At 41.7% G+C, this 17,468-nt stretch overlaps 1 long non-coding RNA gene across 1 annotated transcript in view; it reads right to left on the bottom strand.

The window, feature by feature from the left end:
- The window catches only part of LOC134142412 (uncharacterized), a 32,889-nt gene extending 28,109 nt beyond the window's left edge, over positions 1-4,780 (bottom strand). Inside the window, exons 1-2 of the long non-coding RNA XR_009958870.1 lie at positions 4,375-4,780; positions 2,399-2,450 (exon numbers count right to left, since the gene is read on the bottom strand). This is a non-coding gene — a long non-coding RNA (uncharacterized LOC134142412). The remainder of the gene's footprint in view (positions 1-2,398; positions 2,451-4,374) is intronic.
- Between the last annotated feature and the right edge of the window lie 12,688 nt (positions 4,781-17,468).

Genomic DNA, 17,468 nt, shown 5'->3' with positions numbered 1-17,468 from the left:
ATTGGAAAGCATTTTTCTTAAAAAAAGAAGGCAAATTGCAGTGCAAAGAAAAGTTGGTAATCATAATCCTGTATGGAAGCCACAGAACCGAACTGTGCCTCTGTGTGCCCTGTGGTCACCCTTCAAGACAACAGCTCCCAGCCTCAGGCTTCAGTCATCCTAGCCTAGGAAAGGAGAAGGGCAGGAGAGTTTGCTCAATGATCTCCCGAAGGCTGCCAAGCAGGAGAACGTGTTCGCCCTGCAAGCTGGAAATCAGAAGAACATGCTTCAGGGTCTAAGTACTCAAGAGGATTGCATTAGTCCTGAATCCTACAAGAGCTCTGAGCAGAAAGCTGAAATAACGGAAGAAATAGTAAAGCTGCAGCAGCTGGCTGCAGGGGCTCAGAGCAGTGGGAAATAGCAGGCAGAGCATGAGCAGCATGCAGGCACACAGTGAGCCAGCAACTGGTGGAGCAGAAGTATTACCCACAGCAGCAACTTGAACCAGGCCTCACTTCTTCACAGGACTAGAGCCAGAAACCAAGACCTGACACACCCAAACTGTGAGGTTTTGCTGCTGGAAGGAGAAGCAACTAGCTATCTTGAACAGGAGTATGAAAAAGAGTACTTTAGAATTAAGTCCATTTTATGTTACTTATTTGCTCTTCCCTCAAGATTTTATCTGCCTTTATTAAAGTACTATTTGTTAAACCAATTGATCCATGTTTGGAAGTGAGGAAAATTACCTTATTAAGCACCAAGCAGTGTGATTTAATATTCCTAGATTTTCAGGTGGGAGCTCAGACCACTGTTTTACTCATCCTCCCTGTCAATTTGAGCAGGGCTCCTGCAGCTGCCAAATTCTCACAGAGGCTTATCACATCTATAACCACAGAATATTCCCTGACAACTAATGCCCTGTAACACCAGGTAATATTGGAGAATCTTATAATGTTACTGTCATCAGGTTTTTTTCAGCTACTCCAAAGGCAAGACACAAAACTTAGGCAGGTCACAAAACCTAGCTTTTTTTTTTTTTTTTTTAATCTCAGTTAGTTGTATTTTAGAGACAAGAATACTCTAGTTATACAGGGCAGAAATTAAACTGAGGAGCTGAAACGTGTGGATGATGAGATGCAAAATGGCAGTCAGGAGGTGGTGGTCCCTGAGATAGGCTGCCAAAGATTCGCCCAGGAGACATTACTGATTCCTCCCATCAGTATACCAGAGACCTTTGGTTTCCACAGATCAACAGCATTAAGCAGCTTTCTGGAAGCACTCAGCAAATCCATCATTTTCATGATTTAGAGAAGGGGAAAACACAGTTGCAATGTTAATTCTCCTCTAAAACAGAGCCAGGGGTTGAAAAAACACTGTTAAGAATTCCCAGTGCTCTAACGCTTTGATATTGTATGAGAGGTACCACAGCTCAAAATAGAAGATCAGTGGTATCTAGCCACTGCCACTGTTCCGCACTAGCTATGCTCTTCAGCTGTCCCTCCCTGCCCAGCCACCAAGCCAGAATACACTCTCAGCAGCACCAGGTGGAAGCAGTTAGGCCACCTCCATTTGACCTCTTTCTCTCAGTGCATACACTGACTGTAAGGGTATTAACATAATTCTTGTGAGAGTCTAGAGGAGCTGGGTCTTTGCATCTTCAACCTCTCTCCTCTGTTTTCGGTTGTTACTATTGTGCCATACTGCAACATTATGCCTAAGCTTCACAAACCCCTGTTGCTCTCAGTGATGACTCGGCCCTGCGTACCTCTCGTAACTCTGGCATACAAAGCACTAGAAGACTGCAATTTTTGGTTTCAGTGTCAAAATGGGTATTCCATTAAACAACCTTGAAGATCATCTTCCTCTCCTTGCCATTGCAATCCTTCCATCTATTACATTCCTACAATCTAAAATTTGCCATTTCTAAAATAAGAATTTTTTTCTTGCTACAAGAACAACTACTCAAAGAGAAAATAGCAAGTGAATGTGACTCTTTCACTAATGTCAGAACAGGAAGAGAATCTAAGACTAAACAAAGAAAACGTGTCATCTATCCTACTCTGCCGAACAGTGGTACGATACACTGAGGTCCATAATGCTCCTTATAACACAGCTCCTTTTTGTACGTTTGAAACACTGCACTTACAAGGATAATATTTTTCCCCGTTCACAATAAACTGAATAAAACAGCTTTGAAAAAAATCGGCTAACATAACAAAAAGTTGCAGAGCCATTGTTGCAACTTCAAGCCTCCACCCCATTTCCTACTCCATCTCAATGTGATTTAAGACACCTTTATGCCATAATGATCGAACTGCTACAATGCACACACAGTACAAAAGCTAAAACACACCCATCCAGGCTGTTATTAAGTGTCAGTAGAAAATCTTACAGCAGTTAAGTATACAGTTATTTTTACCTGGGGTTCTGATGATTAACAAGCTGTGAATGTCAGATCCATCTAACTCGACCTGAAAGTACAGGAGAGGGAACTCAGAAACAGGTCCTTAGCACCACTTACTGAAACAATACAAAAGTAAGAACTATTATTATTACTAGTTCCACTATTGTACTTCAGTTCAACTGAAAAGCTGCCCTCCAATAGCACAAAGGTGAGTCAAAAGCCTCAGGAGATGAAGTAACCAGTTTACTCTCCAATTTAGCTTATCAGTTTAGCACCCTGTAAGATGAACCTTTTAAGAATCAACTTTCTTTGTATTCTTGACATATGCAGGTGCTTTTAATTCATAGCTGTGCTTTCTCCCCCCATGAATGAAAGCATCTGAGTTTTATGAATATCAATTCGAATAAGAAAATGGTGCAGACTACTTAACATGCCTCACCACATACTGTCAACACACCACATGCCTCCCAAGGAAAGCATCTTACCAATGAAGGAGAAAGTGTCTGCTTCTGGAAAAAGTGTGCAGTTGGGAGTCACTTTTCAGCAGAAAACATCTTATCAAATGGCACATTATTTACACTTGATAGCTTCCATAAGGTGACAAAAGTTTTTAGTGTTCAGTCTCTTACTACAGTGCTAGAGTTTCTCACACTTGTAATAATTAGTAGCACAGTTTTTTTTTTCCTTCCCCAGTCTGTACTTTCAAGCTGTCTAAGCAACAACTACCGAATTATTACAGTCTGCTGACCTGTTTGAAAAAAGCAAGGCAGCCACTGGCAGATAAGCAGAGAGAGACATTTGCAGTGACTGGAATTTGTCACTGTGATATGACTCACCACTAACTTACGAGGGATGCTACATAGCACAGACAAAATCCAAGGACATATTAAAGTTCATTCTCTAAATTTTCTCTTCTGCTTACAGGTGGGGCTCAATCCACAGGATTTCCCTTTCCTCTCCTATTACAGATCTTCAAGGTCACTTACCCAATGGGACCATCAGTTTAAAACAATTTGAGCAACAACAAAGTTCCACCCCAGCTGGGAGTAGGTCTGTGCTATATGTTAGGAACAGCTCAAGCCACTAAGAATTCAGTATAGCAATATTTTGAAATTGCAAAGTTTAGCATGAATCACTGTTTGTTCACATAATGGCAACATTTTCCTTCCACAGATCTTGCACTCAAAATCACAGCATACCCAGTCTGTGCATCTTTAAGATTACTGTTGCATGTTCAGTAACATAAAGTCAAGGTACAGTCACTTTGCAGGCAAATAGCACCTCAGAGGTGCAACAGGTGAGCCTGCCCCCTCTCCAAGAGCTTGCACATTCGTGTTCTCAGGATAGCCAACTTTACATTCTCTCCTCCTCCTCTGCCCCGGTGAGTGTACGAGCATTGAGTATCGTACTGGTCTGCCCTCTACGCATAGCTACTGAAAGCATGGCCGCCGCTGGGAATTAGAGGCTTACATTGGAAATGTGCACTACATTTAGGAAGCCTTTAAATGACATATTATATAAAAATGCAATTATCTTGAAGTGTGTGCACAAGACAGAGTGAGAAACAGCTACTCCTCTCAGATAAAGGCTTCCCATATTGCAGTGTCAAGGTCATCATCTGTATATAAGTCATAGATGCACACGTTGAAGCTGTCAGGCTGCTTTTTCATGAAGGAAATTTAGTGCCAGCAAAATGGTCTGACAACGCTGCAGACTGAAAGCCTTTATCCTCTGCATGGCCTAAATGATGAAAAGCACATCTCCTGGCAGCACAGCTGTGGCAGGACAGCGGCAGCCCTGTGTGGAGAGCTGCCACTGAGCCCCAGCCCCATGGGGAAAGAGAGGCAGAGCTCCTTGCTGCAGAAACAGGGTGTGTGTGTGGGGGGGGGGGGAGTCACTTGTCTTTCTTTTTGCAAGCAATCTGTACTACATGCAGAGCAACCTCTATGCAACTGTTAGAATTTATTAGAAATACATATTTTTGAGCTTACCAATCCTCCAGTTTCAGAGCATTTGCTTCTGTATCCATGAGGGTGTTGGAAAGACTGTCCCAGAAACTGGCCAGTTTCCTGTAGTCCCCCAAACTGCTTCCTCCAGCTTCCCTCAAGCCCTGGAGATAGAGCACTTGGTTGTGCAGGTGTCCCTTTGAGCCCTGACAGACTCCTCCTCCATTCCTGAATACATACAAATTAAAAAACACAGGGTGAGAGAGCAGTGACCCAAAAGGCTGTGCCAGTAGAAGTGATGACAGTGAGAACTAGACTGGGGAAAGATCATGCAGTTTACCAAATCATTGCAATTTACATTAAGATCAGGATGAACACAAAAGGCAAAATACCGAACTCTCCTGCCAGAGCCAGGACTGGAGCACCTAGTAAAGGATAAGGTGTCCATCAGCAGTGCTGAAAAGGGGCTACAAGAGCAAGCAGCAACCAGAAGCAGAGAGGCAGACATATGGGAGGCAGGAGCTCAGCCCCCACAACCCCGCACCCTTAAGCGGTTCCCAGAGGGTCCTTAGGCTGACTTTTGCTGTCTCCACTCCACTGATCATGGGGGCTGCAGGCAGTTTGCCCCTCAAACCTCACCACTGGAGTAAGCAGCCCCAACGTGCCCTGCCATATCACAAAGATGCCAGCCTTTCTGGGACCCACTCCCACTTCCCAAGCCCCTCCAACAGAGACAGCTCCAGAGGCTCGAGCCACCCGAGGGAAGAGACGGCGCTGGGCAGGCAGCCTGGCTCCCCTTCCCACTGGCTCATCTTCTCCTAAGCCTTTTGTCCACATTTCAATTTCACCACAAGCTGCCTGGGGCAAAGGCCCACCATACTACATGGGATGCCGAAGGTAAAAGTGACCAGCACTCTGGAAATGGTTCTTCTAGGGCCTTCTACCCAGTGGCAGCATTCCTCTCATTAAATCTCTTTTTAATTCTGCCCTGCTGAGACAGCAGCTTTCAGAGGTTGTGTATTTTCTGGCTACATTTCAAATTCTGACCGAAAGCAATTAAAAGTGCTAGCATGATGCTGAGTTCCCAAGGACCCTGTCCTTGTTTAATAGGTTGAGACTGGCAGAGTAACACAAGAGTGTGTTCAGCACATTAGTGCCTTGGATTTTCCTAAAGACAGCCTTGTCATAATGTAGTACAGAATTACCTAAGGAACAAAAAGAAACAAACTTGCATACACGCTGATAAACATGAAAATACTTTCTTCTGTCTTACCCTTGATCATCCAAATCCCAAACAACTCACAGGAACAGAAAATCCCCCGTACCTCTTCCTTCCATCTTGATGGGATCAGCTAGTAGAGAGGACCCTACACCCAGAAATATCCACGATTGTCTTGTAGTCCTCTTTTTGTTTAAAAAAGAGCATTGATACATATTTTGCCTTCACCAAGACTTTTTGAACACGTTTTAACAGACATCATCAGAAAAAAGGAAAAGGAGTGCAGAAGTTCAAGACTATGGTCAGAGAGTAGTTATCAGTAGTGTGCTGTCAAACTGAAAAGATGTTTTCCATGATGATGTCTTGGGTCACTAGCATTTTCATAAATAATTTGGATAATGAAAAAGAACATGCTTACTAGTTCTGTAGGTAACAACAGTTTTAAGAAAATTTGAGTACAAAACTACAATGTACATGATCTTGACAGATTAGAACAACAGTCTTAATGTAATCCATTGAAGTCAAATGCAATGACCTACGCTTACTTAGGAATAAGCACCTGTACGAACGGGGAAAGACAAGGCAACAGTAGTGCAGCAAAGTATCTAGGATGTTTGTAAGGAATCATAGAGTTAACATGAGAAAAGCGATGGCACGGCAAGAAGACATGCATTATAAAATGCAGTATCTGTAAGAAATCCACATGGAGTAACAGTAACAGCAAACCCAGCAGTCCTTAGACCTCAGCTGAAATACTGCATTTAGAAAGTTATGGGCCAACTGAAGAGCCAAGAATGTCAAAAAATAGAAAACATGACAAAATAAACCTACCAGAATTCTTTCAATCGCCTGCATGCAAAGATGATTGAAGAAAAGGTAAATAGCTGTAAGATATGAGAAGGACTTTCCAAAACTAGGAAGGAATAATCTAGTCTTTATCTACCTGAGGATGGAGAAAATGTAATGAGCTAATACCCTGGCAGAGAGAATTAGTCTGACCATCAGAAGGCATGGGGGAATGCCTTTAACAGTGACAGCCAGGAAGCTGGGGAGGCCGGGGAATCTCTGCCACTGGTAAGATATTAGTAGGAACGAGCTGGACAAATCTCTGTCAGAAGTGTCACACACGTAGCTAGACGGGACTAGACGCCCTGAAGACCTGTGGCAACACTGAGCTCCCAAGTCCCCTGCCAGTGCTCCAGCCAAGCACTGCTGCTGGAGCGCAAGGAGAAGGTGCCCTGCTGAGTAGCCACATCCTTGTAACCATCAAGGGTCTGGTCAGGTCACTACTACACTCCGTGTGCAGGAACCATGGCATCCAGCAAGTTCCTGAGAGACTGACCAGTGCTCAGAGCAACACTGCTAAAAAATACATCCATATTCCTGGAGTTAGGAACAATCTCTGCATTAGAAATGTTAAAATGCTTTCAGAGTTAAGTCTCTGACTGGCCACAGGAAATACTAAATGATATACCCTGACTTGAAGGGTTTATGTGAATTCAGCCCAAACTGCCTGAATAAAGCCTCAGATCAGGTTATTAAATGCTTACGCTGAAGCCTAAACTAGCACCCTCATTTTCAAATACACACTGAGTACTCTGCAGCTCCTGTAGAGTTTAAGAGGAACCAGTGACTGCTTGTTACATCTGAGAAGTCATGCCACTTTGGCTCTGCAATGTGGACCTGAAAGCAATTTTCTATGCAATTTTTCACAGTCCTAATCCTGGTGTTCTGTGAATACTTTTCCTATTGTTTTCTAGGCCATCATTTTCTTTGTAAAGATAAATATTTTTTACATTAAAGCAACTGTAAAGTTTCAACTCTGGAAAGCTTCAATTGATGCAGAACTTCAGGCTGAGAACTACACAGCTCTTGAAGATTTTACCATATCAAACACAGTTTACACTCCCACACTTCCTTCTGCATTCAGAATTATGTTCTGACTTGCATTATAATCACATTCAGTCCCCAGTCCTGCTTTGGAAATCTCATGGCAGCAGGCAGGAACGTATCTTCCAATGTACAGCACTCATCGTTAGTTAAAGCACATGCAGTCATTAGGCAGCAATCAAGAAATGGATTCTTTATCTTTTGAATGCCCTGACTGCCACATCTTGAGTTTTTGCTGCACAAAGCTTGTGGCCCAGGATCCATAACACTCTCTTCATTAAAGACATGCAAAAAAGAAATACAGAATATAGCCTTAAATGGAGAGATTGTTGCTATCATTTTCAAAGAAATACAATAATGACTGTTTTTATCTCAGCAACAGAACAAGTATGCTGCAGACACATACCTGTAGGAAGAACAAGAAGCTGTTGTTAGCTACAATTATAAAAGAACAAGAAAAATCAATTTTGCCCAAACTTTAAATATTTTATACAAAATGCCTCATAAACACATGATTTTTAGTAAGCCGTGAATGGAAATTCCTAACTTTACCCAGAATTCAAACTGCAAGAACACAATGGTAACAAATGAAATCAATTTAATGTGGGTACCAGTATGCACATAGCAGTGAAAATAAGAACTCTAACTTGCCTTAATAATTTTTTTTTTCTTGCATTAGTAGTTGGATTACTTTAGTTTATTGCATTTATCTTAGGGTTCACTTTTTCAAGCGTCTTCAAGGGTTGCAATTCATATCTCAATTCGCTGCCCTTTACCCTTCCTCCTTTTTTCTTTCACAAACATAATGGAATTAAAAGAGATTTCTGTGGAAATAGAAATCCACCAGGAAATGGAAACTTTTACCTGGCCTAAGCTGCTTAAACTATCTTAAATGAAGTATCAGTTAACAACTAATTAATTTACAGTATTTTAAAGACATACTTCTTTAGACATGTTCCTTCAGACATGCTCATTTCCCCACCTAAGAATCAAAATATCTCAATGATATCCCTGAACCATGCTGAAACTGGAAACACAGACAACGAGTACCTGCAAGCCCACTTGGGTCAGATACAAAGATCACCAGCTTCTGCTATTTCACTAATTTACTTTTGATCATCATTAAAACACAAGATTCTTATCTCCACATTAAAAATTTCTATTTGCTGATGAAAAAAAAATCTTGCAATTTCCAATGAGTAAATCATCCTGAAATGCAGCAGTTACATTTGGAAACCATTTCCCACTCTCGCAGGTGACATGCCCAGTTTCTCCAGTTTGAAACCACCATGCAGACCCAGTCATTCAGTGGTAGCCAGTGGGAAATAGCATCACCACAGCTGGCCAAGTCAGCTGCTCACAGCTGAGTGTCACCATCAAGCCACCGCTGCTGGGAACACACCACCTCACATCCATTCCACACATCACCTTGCCACAATTTGATACAAGGACAACCCACAGGGCTAAGGAGTCATTTCTCACTACATCCACGACAATATGGTCTTGCTTATTGTGGGGTAGAACTACACCTATTTCAAGAACTGACTTTGAAGGCTTCACTCTGACCAGGGAAGCTTTTGTTCCTGTGAATTACTCTGTCTACAGGTATAACTACTCTGGTTCTAAGAAGAAAGAACTGACAGTGAGCTCCTCTTTGTAAGAGCTCAGATGTATTTCAAGACATATTTCAGAAAATAAATCCTGAAGTAATTTTATGTATTACCTATTCCAGTTAGTGATGTTGAAGGCAACATAGACAATACTATCATGACTTCACAACTCTTCATTAAATAGGGCTGATATGACACCTGTGCTTACCTTGAAAAACAAGTACTAAATACTGAACATGATCATCAAGGAGTTATCCCAAGTAGAAGAGCTGGATTTGTGGGCAGCTCAAGTCCATGGCAGGCACCATACAGACCTCCTGAACATCCACTGTCAGCCACAGGAGGGCAAAGCAAGCATAGCCTAATAAAAGAAACCAGATCAAGTTAGGATCATGTATGGTAAAGATACGAGGTGTCAGAATCAGACAAAGGAAATACAAAACGTTTTTAGGCATTCTCCAGACCAAAATTTTTTTCCACTCCGTTGTTTGCAGCAGCGGCCAGTCCCAGCTGGATCTGAGGAGTTTGTCTGGGTTATAGGCAGCCATAGTCAGCTGTGAGGCACTGGCAGAGCCTCCCTGGGGACCAGACCTCCCTCACATAAGCACCAGCCCAACCAGCAGCACTCTGCACACAGAAAATCAGGTCCCAAAATCTCAACGGCATCCAAGCAGTTTGCCAGTTTGAGCACTGAGCACCAATTTCACAATTATTTGGTTTATCTGACCATCACAGACACTGCAGCTATTCATAATTTCCTTTCAATCAAAAACAATTTTGTGATTTAAAAGAATATTCATTTTTCATAAAGGCTGGCATCACCCCAGCAATCAGGGAACTTCTTGGCAACCATCCAGATGCATCCACTGGTGGCAGCAGTAATTCTTTCTCATTATAATGTTTACATGTGCATAAAACCGAGCCAGGTGAATTCACAATATGCAGTAGAATGACAAATGTATCATATGCAGTGAAGGGTCAAGAGGTATTCCAGAGAGTCTTCCTCACTAGATGAGGGCATAAATCAAATACACCATTCTCAAGGTTTTCATATTCCCAAACTCATTGCCAAATTTCTGCTAGGCCTTAGCCTTTAAGTTTGCCCATAGATTTGCTCTGGTTTTCATTAGACACATAAAGGTAAGCCATACATGTATTTTTAATCAAATTTTCATGTTTTAGCTATGCATAAGATTTTTTAATGTAAATATTGTCCCCCCCCCCCCGAAATACATGACTGAGCTGCCCAGTTTTGCTGTAGCATCTATGGGGAAAACAGGGGCTTATTTTATGCATTGGTCATCTTATCCTAGAGCTCTTATGTACTGGGTTGGTTTGTTTCCTTCCCCACTTAGACACGTTCTTTTCTCCCTATCAAAAAAAAAAAAAAAAAAATCAGGCCTGGGAACGGATGTGACAGAACACAAGAGATGCTCAGGATTTTCACTTGTTCTTTGCGTGCTCACATCATCAGAAGGGGGAAACGGCAGCACAAAAGCAAGAGAGCTGTTGCAGTCTAATCAGAGCACACATGTTGTAATGTGAAAGACATACAAAAAGACTTCTCAAAATCAAGTAAATGATATTCTTCACAGAGGGATGTCTCAAAGAAGCAAAGCCAGAAGACAACAAATTCTTTCAGATACCACCATTTTAAAAATGAAAGCTGACTAACAGTTGCCAGCTGAATAGCACACCAAAAATACCACATAAATTAGCACCTCCAAAATATATTTTGGAGGAAACTCAGGTTTCCTCAAAAAAAATGTGTGTGTGTGTGTGTGTGTGTGTGTGTGTGTGTGTGTGTGTGTGTTCTCTAAAGCCTGAAAGCTTTATAAGGTAGGGCTATATATTTTTTGTCTTGTGGTTTACAAGTTGAGAGTACCATCCTGTCAAGTGCTCTCATGTTTGCTTGCCCCCTCCCCTTTCTTTTTTCAAATGAAAGTAGCCTCATACAATCACAAGACTGTGATGGCTTTAGCCTTAAGGAAAATACTATCATGAGACTTCTGGTAAGAGCACAGTACTGTTCTGAGAAACACAAAGATCTTTAAACATAGAGGATTTGTTTTATGTATGTTCCACTTGCATGTTTGTGCAGGAAACTCATGCCTGGTTTGTTCCCTCAAGTGGCACAAAGTTGCGTTTTCCGTTTTACAAGTGAATTTGCAGTTTCCAGATGTATTTCAAAAGAAAATCAAAAGATTCTACTTGTCTGCAGGTATTTCAATCCCATCACTCACCCAGGAACTGAACAGCTGCTACATTAAAGAGAAAGCCCATGAGTCAAAAGCAGAAAAGAAGAAAATGTTACAAACAGACCTAAGCGAAAGGCGGCTTATGATTAAGTCATGAGATTGTAATTAGGGGCGCAAGAACACTAGAATAACCTGTTTTCTTTGAGGCGTCCACCGTGGGAAGGTAACAGGCTGTGCCAAAAATGCACACAAGATCTACATCTGTTCTTTGTCACAGATCCCCAACTCTTTGCAGTGCTCCGGCAGGGAGAGGGACAGAAGAAGGGCCTTCTGAAGGACAGCAGTGGCATTGTGCTCAGGTCAAAGGACATCTAAGCAATAGATAACAAAGGCTGAATTTTACAGCATTTGGGAAAGGGTATTGGGCATGCAGTAGCCCATCCTGACATATCCAAGCCTGTTATTAAGTTGCCTCAGTTACATCTTTTCAGGCTAGATCATTTAGATCGCAGTTGCAATGGGCTTGTAGATGGGTAGGAGAAATGGGATGCGTGAGAAAGCTTAAGACAAAAAATGGAGAGAAGGGATAAGAATAACTAAAGAACCAGGGGAGCAGCAGGAAGTTTCATTGGACTATGGGATGCAAGAATGTGAATATAGGCAAAACAAGAGAGTATTATTTCAAAACTAAGGGAGGGACAAGAATGGCAAAGCCAGAGCTAACAAGACACAGCAGACGAACAAGCTCTGTGGCAGACAAGCAGGAGGATGCTGCAATCAGTAGGCTAGACATTTGAAACACTTTCAGTAACAAAAAAAAAGATACTGGAGGTTTGCACATAATGGAAAAGAGGAGGATGTTTATAGCAGCCAGTTTTGAAGAAGATGAGGCTCTGTTCCTCACATTTGGGTGGGGAGGAGTGAGAGAAATACTAAAAATATAATTATATACTTTTGCTGCTTTGAGGTGTTTTGTCTGGCTGAGTTGATTCACTTTTTGCATATAATTAGTTTTTACTGCTAGGTGGCAATATTTGCAATTTGGAGTCTAATTAATTATTAGGCACTAGAGTCTTTCTACCAGCTTTTGAGAAATTTGGCATTTAATAGCAATTTTGCTTTGTGTTATGACTTCGTTGAAAACAGGCTTGCCAGCGAGGGACAGAGTTGACAGCACCTTAAAGTTGCACATTTTTAACATTCCAGTCTTGACCATCAGGTATCTTTAAAATGTTCACCTGAGATACTTACAAAGTCAGACTCTACATTCACAAGACATTTCATTAAAATAATCACCCTATTTAGTAAAGAAATAGATTATAAAAAGCTAAATACATACAAAGGGTATAAAGGAGGTAGTAAAAATAATCCCAGTCTTTAGGTGCATGACTGAGAGGTCCTTAGTTAGGCATCCTCTTTGTTGGACACAGCCAGTGAGATGGGTTTCTCCAGAGGACAATTTAGAGTTACGCTGCTCTGAGTCACCCACCATCAACAAGGAGGTGCTTTTTTCCCTCCACCAGCTGCACAGAGAAATTAGGTCAACTTGCATGTTGACTTCTTCGCATAGACCCAAAACCAACAACGCCATCTCTTCACATCTATTCCTGTGCTCTGCTTTCAGTCCTGTTGTCCAAAAAAGGCCACCCCAGGATTTCTCAGAGCCATTCAGCATCAGGGTAACCGTCAACTTTCTTATCAGTTAAGAAAGCAAACACCCCCTTGTGAACACATGGCTCGGGGAATCCATAGCAAGATAGGACACCTGGGCCTACAGGTCCAGTTCCACCCTTTTTTTAATGGGAAGCGAAATGTCGTATCTGCTAAAAGTAAGTTCTCCTAATGGGCTTGTACACATGCAGCGCAAAGAAGAAAGAATTTGACTCTGGAACCCAGCTGGCCATTCTTTCCAGTAGCTTCTGCAAAGAAGTAGAAACTTCATGGTAACCTTCCCAGTTTTGGGCAAGTAATGAAACATCTTGAGTAAACTTACACTGATCATTTGATCAGCCAACAGGAATTAAAAGAATAAAATCCCTAACAGAAAGCTTGGTGAAAATCAAAACTCAAAATAAAACCTCAATTCTTCCTGAGCAAAGTAGACAGAAGGAATGGGACATATTTCTCTTACACTGATTTATTAGAATTGCACTTTGCATTTTTGTCATTACTATTAAAATAAGTTTGAATGACAGGATCTCATTTCTGATTAGCTGGATCAACCAAGGCACATCAGCATTTCTGAAAGCATCTGAAAAAGCAGCCCTCTTCTGCAAGAAAAGCTTATTTTCATTTGAAGATAAAAGGTTCCAGACAGCAACAACATGTTTCTATCTGACAATTCCAAAGAAAGGCATGAAAACATCAGGCTGTACCGCATGAGAGATTAGAAGATACAGGAAGATAACTCACAACCAACCTTGCTTCTCATAGGTTGTTCTTCCTCAATCCTGTCCAACAACAGCCTTTAACAATAACATTATAACTGCATTAATCAAGGATTATTGCCCAAGGTTTCACTGTCAAGTGGCATCATCCTCTAATTCATATATGAGAGAATTGAATGCCATGAAGTGAAGTGACCTATCCCACTTGACAGAGGCCCACCCTTTGGGTAGGAGAACTTGCCCACTAGACAGAAAAAAATAAAACAAAGGCAAAGGCTGCTTATCAGCATGAATAGGTGAATAGGGATCACTACAGCTTTTTTCCCTCGTTTGTCTTTAGTAGCAGGAAAAAGCTGTCACTCTGCTCCAGACTGTGCTGTGCGAGGGGAGACAGCTGGGATGGGGAGAGAGCGAGCGTGAGAGAGCGCACGCGCAAATGGCAGAAATACCAGAGCATAATCTCCCTCGTTCACCTAACTTCCCTCGTCCATCCCATCTGGCAGAAGCCCTGATTAATCAGCAAACACAGAAGTGACAATAGTACAAAAGCCATCTAAAATCCAGTACATCCACTACTCATATCCGCAGTAGCATTCTTGCTAGGTGAGGTGTTTTTAACTGAACCATGTTTTCCCAAAGTGTACTGTTTTTCCAGAAAATACTTCAGCTTGGAGATATGCCACTTTCAATTGAAACCTGTCCTGGGAAAGCAGGAAGGGAGGGTGTACAAGGACAGTTTAACATACTTGGTTTTGCAGGTCAGTGCCACACCTACCAGTATAGCAGACCTGGATCTCCAATAGTTACTTGTAACATCCTTAAGCATCAAGACAAACAGAAGTGTGCAAAATATGTACTGCATTAAAAATACACCCACTATTTGTACTCCCAAATTAGATGTTTCCATTTTGATGAAAACAGTTCAGAAAATTTGGTTTTGTTTCAATATGAAAAAGACACAGATAAAAACCTTGAAAGCAGCAGCTAAGAGGAATCATCATTCTCTGAACAGCTCTGACCAGAATCACTGCCAGGTTGTGCATGTAAATGTACTTTTGTAGAAAACATTTCTGCACGCAGACTTCACCTCTCTCCTGGACTTCTTAGTTCCCTTCCATTAAACACTAGAGGATGTGAGCATTACTTTCTTCTGCTGGATGGACTTGCAAACAACTATCTACAGGAATCTGTCTCAAAGAGAGCTGAATCGAATTTCTTCCAAGCAATAAAGGTGGACTCGACCACTCCAGTTAAGCACTGGAAACAGTATAACAGAGCTCCGATCTCATACTCCTGCAAACTACTGCAACTCTGCCTCTGATTAATACCAGATTTCCCAGGACTACAACAATGCATTTACAAGCCTTAAAGGACACATCTACAGCCTGGTCAGCAAACTGTGCAGTTGCATATTAACTACGCAAGGACTTGTTAGACCTCCAGTTCTGTTTAGGTCTCTTTCTGTATGTTTTCACACTGTATGCTTTGTCACTTTGGCTCACTATCAGGAGGGTTTTCATTTTCTGTTATAACCACTTAATGCCCTACAGAACACAGTTCAGTTGCTTTGCTGTCCTCCCAGCTGTCTTCTCTCTGCAGGAGTTCATTCTGAGTTAGCACAGCTTACCCTTCTCTCACCCCTAGGAGCTCTGCTGCACTGGCAAGGCTGGGAGAAGCTCCATTAGCAGATCAAAGAATCTCATCAAACTGGTCGTTACTTTTCAGAATTGAGTTACTTCACTGGAGCACCCCTTCCTCACTGGCTCTGCTTAAACAGATGTCCTAAAAAGCATCTACTGGGCACAATCCCAGAAACATCACGTGTGGAAGTAACACACGTAACATTACGCTCCCTCTGGTTTTTGGAATTGCCTAGACTGTTGAGAACTGTTATAGTCATAATTCAGCTTTTAGTACTGCAGGCTTTTTCTTCGCTGATCCCAGTATTAGCCTATCACGTACGTACACTAATCTTTGAAAAAATGCTCCAGATTTCCAAAAACAGTAGCAAACTTGCACCACCTACCGACATGACAGAACTACTGTTTTAGAGCAAGAAACATAATACAGAGATTTAATAACGATCCTTCCTCCTCATTGTACTTCCAGCATCTTACATTTCACTGTACTACAAAGTAACATGCTTTCATTTTACAAGCTGTTGCTAGATACTAGTGTGCAGGTGACCTGACAGGCAGAAGTGCACTGCCTACACATCCACCCAGCCCCAGGCAGCAGGGGTTCCCAAGTCTGTCATGACTGATGAACCCGGAGCAGCAATGGAGATCCTCCCCTCTGCAAAAAGCTGCACTTTGCAGGAAGTGTCCCATGCCACCTCCACACACTCAGTGGCTCACTTCTTGCTGAAACATTTCTGAATTATTTATCACAAACAGCTGGCAGAGAACTACCTCCACCTGATTTACTTTCATTCTTCCATGTTTTTCGAATGTTCAAAGAAGATTTCTTCAATTTAGTTTATTTTTACTGCATACAAAACTCTTATCCAGTTTACTCCCAGGTCATTGACGTGCAGCAAATGAACATCCACCCCTTGCACCAGTTGCAGACCAGCCCAGGTGCTCCACAGTGCAGATCCACTTTATCTGCCCACTTGTAGACCAAGCAAGCCTCAGGTTTCTGCCACTGCTCTCTCTCAGACACCGGTATCATCAGAAACACTGTATTATACAATACTTTTCTCCAGTATCACCTGATCTCTGCATGCAGCAAGTAGCTATGAGTATTTTGGAAGACCATCTCAGGTGGTGACATTTGTGGCGAATTCTCTGAATGCCAGCTGCACCTACAAAAACTGACCACCAAGGAGAATTAGCACAAGGCATACCAATAATGAAAGGATACTATCTCTTCTTTGTATTCGGCCACCACTCATCGGCCTCACGGCAAAGTCATCTGTGCAGGTGCCATCTCAACAATGCTTACAACTCAGAGAGCTGGCATGACCAAGACAGATATGAAACCTACCTCTCAGGTAGGCACTGAGATGCTCTTCTTGTGTACTTCCCCAAGAGTGGGAAAGGAGATGTCAAACCCTTTCAGAACAAGAGTTCAGAAGAAATACAGTATTTGTGGTTAGGTTTTTCCCAGATGATTTAACTGCTATTCAGAATGCCCCTACTGTTTACCACAGAAATAGTATATTAATTCTACTATAATGCTCTGAAGTTCCTGCTGTGGGTATTATGGATTTGGTTCATATTATAACACTTTTAATTCACAGGCTTCAGCATTACCAGAATATTAGACTCCTTCTCCTTCAAAGCCATGTATTCATTTAGGAAAGCTTGGGAAAACTTCCTCATTCTTCCTGGCTCATGCTCCACCTTCTACCAGCTTTTTTTTTTTTTTTCCTCTCTCCAAAGAATCAAATCAAGATAATGACATCAGAATTTTCAGATGTGGTCCAAATGTCTATGATACTCGGGGATTAATTTAATTTTCTTCATAGAAGCGACACAGGGAATCAGAAGGGAAAGTGCTACTACATAAATACCCCAAACTTGTTCAGTGTCACTGTCTTTCTTTCTATATCACTAGTTAATTGCTGAACAACCTATCATAGCCTAGAAAACAATATTATTGAATGTTTCTCACATGTCACTTCTCTCAAGTGTGATAAAAAAAGCACCAAAGAACATCAGTAATCCAGAAAGTGTTCACTGACTCACATGGGGGCCAGATGCTCATCTTTATTATAATATTATTTATTTCTAAAAATATGTATGAGAAGTCTTTTGATATTCAATAATCTGTTTATGGGAAATGACTTTACACAAAACATCAAATGAGTTGACAGCAAATTGAATTTAAA

Source organism: Rhea pennata, chromosome 6, assembly GCF_028389875.1.
Source record: "Rhea pennata isolate bPtePen1 chromosome 6, bPtePen1.pri, whole genome shotgun sequence".
Lineage (NCBI taxonomy): Eukaryota > Metazoa > Chordata > Aves > Rheiformes > Rheidae > Rhea > Rhea pennata.
This window is presented reverse-complemented; position numbering and strand designations above follow the sequence as displayed.